The 10,168-nt window shown below is 37.6% G+C and overlaps 1 protein-coding gene across 1 annotated transcript in view; it reads left to right on the top strand.

The window, feature by feature from the left end:
• The first annotated feature begins 4,453 nt into the window (after positions 1 to 4,453).
• Positions 4,454 to 10,168, top strand: part of LOC107742656 (gem-associated protein 8-like) — a 27,798-nt gene continuing 22,083 nt past the window's right edge. The window contains exon 1 of the mRNA XM_016555709.1: positions 4,454 to 4,497. The gene's annotated coding sequence lies outside the window, so the exon portion shown is untranslated. The remainder of the gene's footprint in view (positions 4,498 to 10,168) is intronic.

The raw sequence follows: 10,168 nt of genomic DNA, 5'->3' as shown, positions 1-10,168 counted from the left end.
TTGATGCGATCGACCCGGGTTCGATCCCGTCTTTTGCCGAACTTTTTTTTCCTCCCTTTTCAAATCTCGTATTAGCTATGGATTCTATTTACACTAAGTGAAAATAGCAGTATTTTTAGCAATATGCTATTTACACTATGTTAAAATAGCAGGATTTCTATGTATACTACTTGTTGCAAATAGTGGCAATTGTCTGCACTTCAGTATTGTAGTACATTATAAAACAGTATGCAATAATAACGTATTGAGTGTAAATTATAATTTTAATTTTAATTATTAAATGGATGCCACCTTATTGGTACAATAAAGCCCTCCCTAACCCTACCCGACACTTTATTTTCAACTTTTTGATTATTTCCTTAATTTTTATTGAAAATAAATGCCTTTACGATGTGATATGAGATTTGAAAAGGGAGGGGGAAAAAAGTTAGGCAAAAGGCGGGATCGAACCCGGGTCCATCGCGTCAAAAAGCCATCGACACGCACTTATCCATCTGCACCACTGGAGCTGATGTTTTTCAGCCACTTTTAACTAAATGTAAATATACACCGTATTTTTTATTCCATAGTAAGGGCAATTCATACAATACATTTACACTGAGCTACTTTAATACCATCTCCGAACTTTCTGCCACGACTCTGCTGTGCTTCGGCTGGTTCTTCCTGTATACGTTGATTGACAGATGTCTCGTCCAGTCAGCGGTGAGTAATCCCAAACCAATGGCGCTGAGAAAGGAAAACTTGAAATCGCATCATATGACCCCTTTTAATAAACACACTCAAATTCTACACTACCTTCACATAAACATTTCCGACCAAATGATCACCAAGGTTATCACACACATTCATCTCCTCGACCTCTCCATACTTCTCCTCCATTTCTGTAAAGACTTCCTGTTGAAAACATAATCGACCAGACATAATCGATACATTGCAAAATGTAGAAGTAACAATTTCAAGGAATAGTTCACCCCAAAAAAAATTCATTCTGGCATCATTTACTGACCCCCATGTTGTTTCAAACCTGTATGACTTTTTTTTTTGTCCATACAGTGAAAGCCAATGTGGTTCAATTTTGTTTGGACCCTAACATTCGTCATATCTTCTTTTTCTGTTCGAGTAAAGAAGAAAAGAAAGTCATATGGGTTTTGAACTACATGAGGGTGAGCAAACAATGAAATAATAATAATATTTTTATTTTATTTTACGTTTTTCTCTTAAATTTTACTATTTTTTTCCCTCCTCATTTTTGGGTGAACCATTGCATTCATTTCACTACTGATTCTCATTAAGCAATGTAATATAAACACAAAGTAAGAAAGGTGAGATCGCTAAAGAAATGTTTTATGTGAAAAAGTTTTGAAAAAATAAAATGAGGAAGAGCTACTATAAAATGATAATGCTCCATTCAGGCCCGTACAACTAAAAACCTTGGGTACTTGCCAGGATTTCTCCCTCAACCAACCAGCATGGCTTTTAATGGTTTCATCTACAGTGGGTATAGAAAAGAATCATCCCCTTTAAAATAATCACATTTTGTTGCTTTGCAGCCTGAAATGAAAACGGACACAGTTTATGTTTTATCCAGCTGTATTTACTGGGATCACCCCCCTCCTAAAAATGCCTTGTAAACTCAATCAGTTGTAGCTAATCACCTTCTCAAAGACAGACAAAGCCATTTGACTTTCAACTGTGGTCAGCTGTGATTGTTTTTATTAGATCAGCATGAAAAGAGTTTTCCTGGAGCATTTCAGTCCTTGGTAGTGCAACTGAAGCAAACAATCAACTATGGGTGGCAAGGCACTGTCAAAAGATCTCCGGGATAAGGTTGTGGACCGGCACAAGTGAGGAGATGGGATACAAAAAAATAATCAAAAGATTTATCAATGCCTAGAAGCACAGTGAAGTCTATTATTAAGAAGTGGAAGGTATTTGTTACAACAGAGACCCTACCTGGATCAGGACGTCACTCCAAACTAGATGAAAGAGCAGGAGGAACCCGGTCAGAGAGGCTCCCAAGAGACCTACAGCAACTCTGTCATTGTGTGCATGTGACAACAGTATCACAAATTCTCCACAAATGTGGCTTGTATGGGAGGGGTGCAAGAAAAAAAGCCACTCCTCAAGAAAGGCCTCATGAAGAAGGTTTACCTTCCAACATGACAATGACTCAAAGCACACAGCAAAACTGAGCACACAGTGGTTGAAGGAGAAAAAAAGTGAATGTCCTTGCATGGCCTAGTCAGAGCCCAGACTGAAACCCAATTGAAAATCTGTGGAATGACTTGAAGACTGTAGTCCACAAACGGTCAGCATAAAATTTAACTGAACTTGAGCAGTTCTGCAGAGAGTGGGCAAATATTGCAAAGTCTAGATGTGCAAAGTTAGTAGAGACATATCAGTGCAATATTTTGATATATAGCCCCCATGCATGCAAATAAAGTTTAGATACTGGCCCAACATAAAACTACTGGATAGTGTTAAAACACGAACCAACAGGATAATTGGCTATTCAAATATCAAGTCTGACGATCAACAGATCATATGTTTGAACTGAGAATTCAGAAAGGCCAATCTGGCAGACACAAAGCCTTTGTATTTATTAGTATATCTGGCTGCCTTTATTAGTCAATCTGGCAGCCTTTGTATTTATTAGTTTGTAACTAATCATGATATGGGCCAGTCTGTTTCCCTGATAAAACAATCATCTCATTATAGGTCTCATTGTTATATATTACTCATAAAATTCCCTAACAAATATTTTTAGGAGTGATGCATACTTGGGGATAAAGTGTCAGCAAAATCTAAATCCTGAACTACTGTAAATAGACCTTCATTATACTGTAGCTCTAAACATTTGGCCATGGTTCAATCAATGCAGTATTTGTGAAAAGTTGTATTTTCAAAAAATATGGGATCTAACCATTTACCATTGTTATGGATGCTCTTGATATGTGCCAGTCGTAATGAAATGTTCAATGCCACAGACCCCTGCAAGCAAGTGGGGGGCAACTTACAGTGTAAACCATCAGCAGACTGGGCAGAGTTTTGAGTGTTACAGTATATGTTCATGAGGACAATGGTATGAAATACAAAATGTGCATCTTTGTAAAAAAAAAACTCTAAGACTGTTTAGCATCCAGGGGCCTGTACCATGATGGTAGATGAACACATTCAGAGTTACAGGATTAGTTTCGAGTTGACAAAACCAAACCACACCAATCCGGCTTTGTTGGTACCATGAAGCTGATCGTCAACTTTCTTTGTCAACTCAGGCTTTGATCCAGAGTTTGTGGAGCACGTGCACGTGAATGTGTGGCATCACTGGCGAACAGCCAATCACGAGCCTTGGTTAAAGGTTAAAGGTTTTGCTAAAGGTTAAGAGATTGCATTTAAATGCAAATTTAAATGCATTTACAATGAAACAAAAATACTTGTTCATGAAAGATAACAAATAAAATAAATGATCTTGCTTCATCAGTGCAGTCACAAGAGAAACTTGTTATATACAGCGATAGAGACTCGAACATGTAAGGTCACGGTTGCCGTGATTTTGCCAAGTAAGACATGTTCCTGGATCAACATCTTTTGTTGATCCTGGATCAGCATTACTGTCCAAAAATATAGACCTAACCCAGTCCCTACCCCTAAACCTAACCCTACCCATAATTTATTCCTAAAATCAGAGGGAAATGATAGGTGAATAACAAGGGTGTAGAAGCATTTAACCCTGATCGTAAGCCTAAAACTGACATTTCTTGAAAACGTATCCCTCAATTCTGATTGGTTGACTGGAATGTTGTTCCACGATCAACAAGGATGTTGATCCAGGAACATGTTGTACTTGGTGAAATCACGTTCACCGCAAGGTCACGTAGTCATTTTTAAAGCATTATCTATTGATTCTAACAGCATATTTATATTACATACGATCTGTATATATTAACATTCATTTAAAATAAATGATTTATAATAACTTTTAAACTAAAATTGCTTGTGTGTAATGGATTAATAATAACATAAATCATATAATTATATAAATCATATAAAATAACTAAGTAATTATCATTAAAGCCAGACATTTTTTTAGTACTAGTGACCTTTAATTTGGAGCAAGATAAACTGGGGGAGTGACTTTTTTGTGTCAGACATGTGTCACTTTGCTCACATCTGATTGGTCCAATTTCAGTTTGAGCTCTCTAACTCAGAACATAACCTGCCACGGAGCAGGTTAGCTGTGGAGCGTAAGTTACTATGACAATGAACGCAGCTAAAAGCCAAGCCACTTTCATGGTACCTAAAACCCAGGATTGGTGCAAACTAAACTGAAACTTACCTGGCTAGCCAGCTAATCCGGCTTCATGGTACAGGTCCCAGGTCTACAGACCACATGAGATATCAACATTATAAATTAGGCAATTCATGAAAACATGTGAATTGGGGAGAGTGGGGTCAGCAGGAGAGGTCAGACATCCATCCAAGATGACAAGAGAACCGGTACGTAAAGGTCTAAGGGTTTTGATGAAACAGAGAAGGATCTTCTGTAAACAATAATGTAAATATGTACAGCTTAGTTAACATATATTCTTTAAACAAGGGCTCTAAATATATTTATGCAGATCAGTAAATATTTTAAACAGATGTTATCATGTCCAAATTAAAAAAAAAAAATTTGTGTGCATCCAAAAGACTTGGAGGGACCACTATTCACCAAAAAAAAAAATCCTACTTATGACAATATGTGTATTAGAGAGAAATTGTTGCGGCAAAAAGCCTGGTAAAAAGCTCACCATTTAGATCAGGGGTGTCAAACTCCTGGAGGGCCGGAACCCAGCTGAGCTTAATTCAACCCTAATTAAACACACCTGATCCAACTAATCAAGTCCTTCATCTTATTTGAAAACTACATGGTATGTGTGTTGGAGCAGGGTTGGAACAAAACTCTGCAGGGCTCCGGCACTCCAAGAATTGTGTTTGGCACCCATGATTTAGATGACACAGTCATCTTATTAAGACAAGATTAACTTTCTTAAAGGGGTCCTATTATGCTATTTTACAATGTCTTGAATTTGTTATGGGGGTGTACTAGAACATGCTCTCATGCTTGGTGGTTCGAAAAACACATAATTTTTTACATAATTTACATTATTACATTACGATTACATTATATCGGTTTCCTTCAGAAATACAGTGATATAAAAGCACCCACACTCAATGTATGGGAAACACTGTAGTCTCATAATTGACATGTAAATTCTGCAGATTACATCATTGTCCAGTATTGTACTGTCAGAAATTTATTATAAAAACGTTTTCATAATTGTAACATACATATTTACATACATAATTATTCAGGTGCATGTGTAATAACTTGCGAAAACTTGAGGCTACAGCAGCACTTCTTCCTCATCGTCTTGTCTGATGCACTCAACCAAACACACTGACTAAAATTCAAAAAGTGAAAAAGCATAATAGGACCCCTTTAAGTACATTTCAGAAACGAATGGATTTCCCAACACTCATAGATCTGGGGCTTGTACCATGATGTTAGCTGAACAAACTCTGGGTTAATAAAATTAGTTTTGAGTTGACAAAACTAAACAATACACTCAGGTTTTGTTGGTACCATGATGCTGATCATCAACCATCTCTGTCAACTCAGGCTTTGATCCTGAGTTCAAGGAGCATGTGCACATGAAAGTGTACATCAGTAACAAACAGCCAATCACATGCCTTGAAACATGCGGTTCACTTCTCGCGCAAGAGTCATTTACTTATCTTTTCTGCCAAAGATTAAGAGATTGAAAAATGTAAACAATTTAAACCCATTTACATAACAAGAAGAAAAGAGCTGTCCATGAAAGAGGAAAATTAAAAGAAAACATCTTGCTATAGCAGTGCAAGTGAAAATTGAGACGTTATTAGTTCATATATATGATAATATAAATAGGTAAACAAGAGACTTGAACATGTAAGGTTACATGCAGTTTATCAATTGATTCTAAAGATTATTTATATTACATATTATCAGTATATACAGTGGGTATAGAAAAGAATCACCCCCCTTTAAAATAATCACATTTTGTTGCTTTGCAGCCTGAAATGAAGACGGACACAGTTTATGTTTTATCCAGCTGTATTTACTCAGTGCAACTTATAACATCCAAGTGAAAGATATAACATCAACAAAAACAAAAAAACAGAATCACCGAGTTGGAAAAAGGATCACCCCTTGTGTCAGTACATCCAGTTTGGAGCGACGTCCTGATCCAGGGAGGGTCTGTGTTGTACCAAATATCTTCCACTTCTTAATAATAGACTTCACTGGGCTTCTAGGCATTGATAAAGCCTTTGAATTTTTTGTATCCATCTCCTGACTTGTGCCTGTCCACAACTTTATCCCGGAGATCTTTTGACAGAGTCTTGCCACCCATAGTTGATTGTTTGCTTTAGTTGCACTACCAAGGACTGAAATGCTCCAGGAAAACTCTTTTCATGCTGAGCTAATCAAAAAGACCACAGCTGATCACAGTTGAAAATAAAATGGCTTTGTTTGTCATTGAGAAGGTGATTAGCTACAACTTATTGAGTTTACAAGGCATTTTTAGGAGGGGGGCGATCCTTGTTTTCAGCTCAGTGATTCTGTTGCAGTCTTCAAGTCATTCCACAGATTTTCAGTGGGGTTTAAGTCTGGGCTCTGACTAGGCCATGCAAGGACATTCACCTTTTTCTCCTTCAGCCTCTGTGTGCTCAGTTTTGCTGTGTGCTTTGGGTCATTGACATGTTGGAACTTGGAAGGTAAACTTCTTCACATTGACAACTTTCTGGCAGAGGGCAGCAGATTTTCCTCAAGAATTTGATGGTATTTTGCCCCATCTATTTTTCCTTCTATCCTGACAAGTGCTCCAGTCCCTGCTGCAGAGAAACACCCCATAACTGGATATTACCTCCACGCTTTACAGTAGGAATGCTGTTATTTGGATGGTGAGCTGTATTGGATTTCAGCCAAACATATCGTTTGGTGTTGAGGCCAAATAATTCAATTTTAATCTCATCTGACCGGTTCCTCCTGCTCTTTCATCCAGTTTGGAGCGACGTCCTGATCCAGGTAGGGTCTCTGTTGTAACAAATACCTTCCACTTCTTAATAATAGACTTCACTGGGCTTCTAGGCATTGATAAAGCCTTTGCACTTGGATGTTATAAGTTGCACTGAGTAAATACAGCTGGATAAAACATAAACTGGGTCCGTCTTCATTTCAGGTTGCAAAGCAACAAAATGTGATTATTTTAAAGGGGGGTGATTCTTTTCTATACCCACTGTATTTATATTAATTTAAACTAAATGCTTAATTATTAAATTAAAAATGTGTAATGGATTAAGGGTATAATAATGATATGAATAATATATCAATCATATAAAATAATTACAATATTACAATCAATCATCACTAAAAGCCAGAAGATTTTGTCTTTAAAAATCTTTTGCTATGTAATGACCATTAATTAGGAGCAAGAGAAACTGGGAGATTGACATTGTGTCAGAGATGTGTCACTTTGTTCGCAGCTGATTGGTTCAGTTTCGGATTGAGATCTCTTATCCAGAGCATAACCTACCCCGTAGCAGGTTCGCCATGGAACATAAGTTACTATGGCGATGAACACCATTAAAGGCCAAGCACCTTTCAAGGTGCCTGAAAACCCAGGGATGGCACAAACTAAACTGAAACTTACCTGGCTAGCCAGCTAAACTGGCTTCATGGTATAGTCCCCAGATCTCAGGTTCTTTAAAGGATTAGTTCACTCCAGAATTACAATTTCTTGATAATTTACTCACCCCCATGTCATCCAAGATGTTCATGTCTTTCTGTCTTCAGTAGCAAAGAAATTAAGTTTTTTTTAGGTAAAACCTTCCAGGATTTTTCTTCATATAGTGGGCTTCAGCCAAATTGCAGTTTCAGTGCAGCTTCAAAGGGCTCTACAAGATGTTCCTGTCTTTCTTTCTTCAGTCGAAAAGAAAAATTTTTGTTTTTGAGGAAAACATTCCAGGATTTTTCTCCATATAGTGGACTTCAATGGGGGCCAATGGGTTGAAGGTCCAAATGGGCTTCAAAGGGCTCTACACGATCCCAGCTGAGAAATAAGGGTCTTATCAAATGAAACAATCGATCATTTTCTAAAAAGAAAAAAAACAAAAATGTATATACTTTTTAACCACAAATGCTCGTCTTGCACTAGCTCTGTGATGCGCATCTGCTAATTCACGCATTACTTAATCACACTGGAAAGGTCATGCGTGACGTAGGAGGAAATACCGACCCAGTGTTTACAAGTGTGGAGAAGGAGGACCGTTCAAAAGTTATTGTATGTTGAATGACACATATTTATGTCTTTGTCACTTTGTAAACACTGGGTCGGTACTTACACCTACGTCACGCATGACCTTTCCAACGTGATTATGTAATGCATGAAGTCGTGGACGCACATCGCAGAGCTAGTGCAAGACAAGCATTTGTGGTTAAAAAGTATAGAAATTTAATTTTTTTTAAGATCGTGTAGAGACCTTTGAAGCTGCATTGAAACTGCATTTTGGACCTTCAACACGTTGGTCCCCGCTTTAGTCCACTATATGGAGAAAAATCCTGGAAGGTTTTCCTCAAAAACTTAAATTTATTTTTGACTGAAGAAAGAAAGACATGAACATCTTGGATGACATGGGGGTGAGTAAATTATCAGGAAATTGTAATTCTGGAGTGAACTAATCCTTTAAGACTAAATAGTCCTAAATACTTCTGAAACTGTGGATGAACTACAAATTACTCTGTACATTAAATGACATGAATGTGTTAAGTGACTGAAAGGCAAAGTAAAATTAGTTATATGTGACAAAACTTACATTAAAGGGCAGCATTATATCAAACTTCAAAGAATAACACACACATGGAAAAGTGAATATGCAAATACAAGCCTATTTTAATTTATAATGTAAAAAATTACTTTGCAATAAAAGTGTCAAGATATGACAATATGAGCAATTGTCAATTCATTTACATATTGAAATGTAAATGTATTCAATTATATACTTCTTTCCTACAAAAATTCTACATTGCAAACATATGAAATCTGTTTCACTATCAATAAGCCAATTTTAATGAGGTGGAAATTAAAACATTCGGGTGTAAAGTTTGAGATGTAAACATACCTGACTGAAAGTTGGTTTATTGTGCAATCTAGAACAGCGATCTCCATGACGACAAGCTCCAATTTTTAAATAAAAGGAGCAATTGACCCTAGAAATAACAAACAGGACACAGACTGTTCCAAGATATGAAAACTGTGGCACGTACAAGTATCAATATTGACAGAAGTGTGACACAAGATCATACAAAGTGTCAGATCCTAACTTTTTAAACGGACAAAGCCACAGTATTTAAATCCCAACTACTGAAAAACTAAAGAAATAAATACTCCTACTTAATTCATGTTGTCAATACATTAGATATATATTTAAAAATGTTTTATAAAATTGGCAGGCAGTGTTTGATTTCACTCCTGTAACCTGCAGTATGATCAATGCGGAAGCTGTATATCTCACACAAACAGGTGTGTTAGCCTACAAATCAATTAATACTGCACCATTCGAACAAAATAAATCAATGTAGCTTACTTGTCTTTTTCTGTACCAAAAATTGACGCAAGATACTCCGCCATCTTGAACGGTCCAACTCGGATGCGAATCTGCCTTCTACGTCATCAGAAGCGCGCGCACGCTTCCATCTGTAGATATCGCAGGAGATAACGTCTCCGGTTACTATCGTAACCTCGGTTCCCTGAGAGCAGGAACGAGACATCACGGAGACATTTCTCCGTTATGGGAACTCCTTCCCTTCCAACCTTTCCTGAAGTCCTATTGGCTCACGCCAGTCCAAATGACTGGCCAATTGTCGCGAAGTATGCAAATCGCATGCAAATACTGAAGCGCTCGAGAGGCAGGATAAAATGCGGTGCAAGCTACGATTACGTCAGAATCTGATACTGAACGCCGCTTAGCTGGTCGAGCAGCGAACACGGCGACCTCCGTGATGTCTCGTTCCCGCTCTCAGGGAACCGAGGTTACGATAGTAACCGGAGCGTTCTCCTTTCTCTTTGGAGTGTTACAAGCTGATTGT

The sequence above is a fragment of the Sinocyclocheilus rhinocerous genome, unplaced genomic scaffold (assembly GCF_001515625.1).
Source record: "Sinocyclocheilus rhinocerous isolate Xijiao unplaced genomic scaffold, SAMN03320098_v1.1 scaffold947, whole genome shotgun sequence".
Taxonomy (NCBI): domain Eukaryota; kingdom Metazoa; phylum Chordata; class Actinopteri; order Cypriniformes; family Cyprinidae; genus Sinocyclocheilus; species Sinocyclocheilus rhinocerous.
The sequence above is the reverse complement of the archived record's forward strand: the minus strand, read 5'-3'. Positions and strand labels throughout refer to the sequence as shown.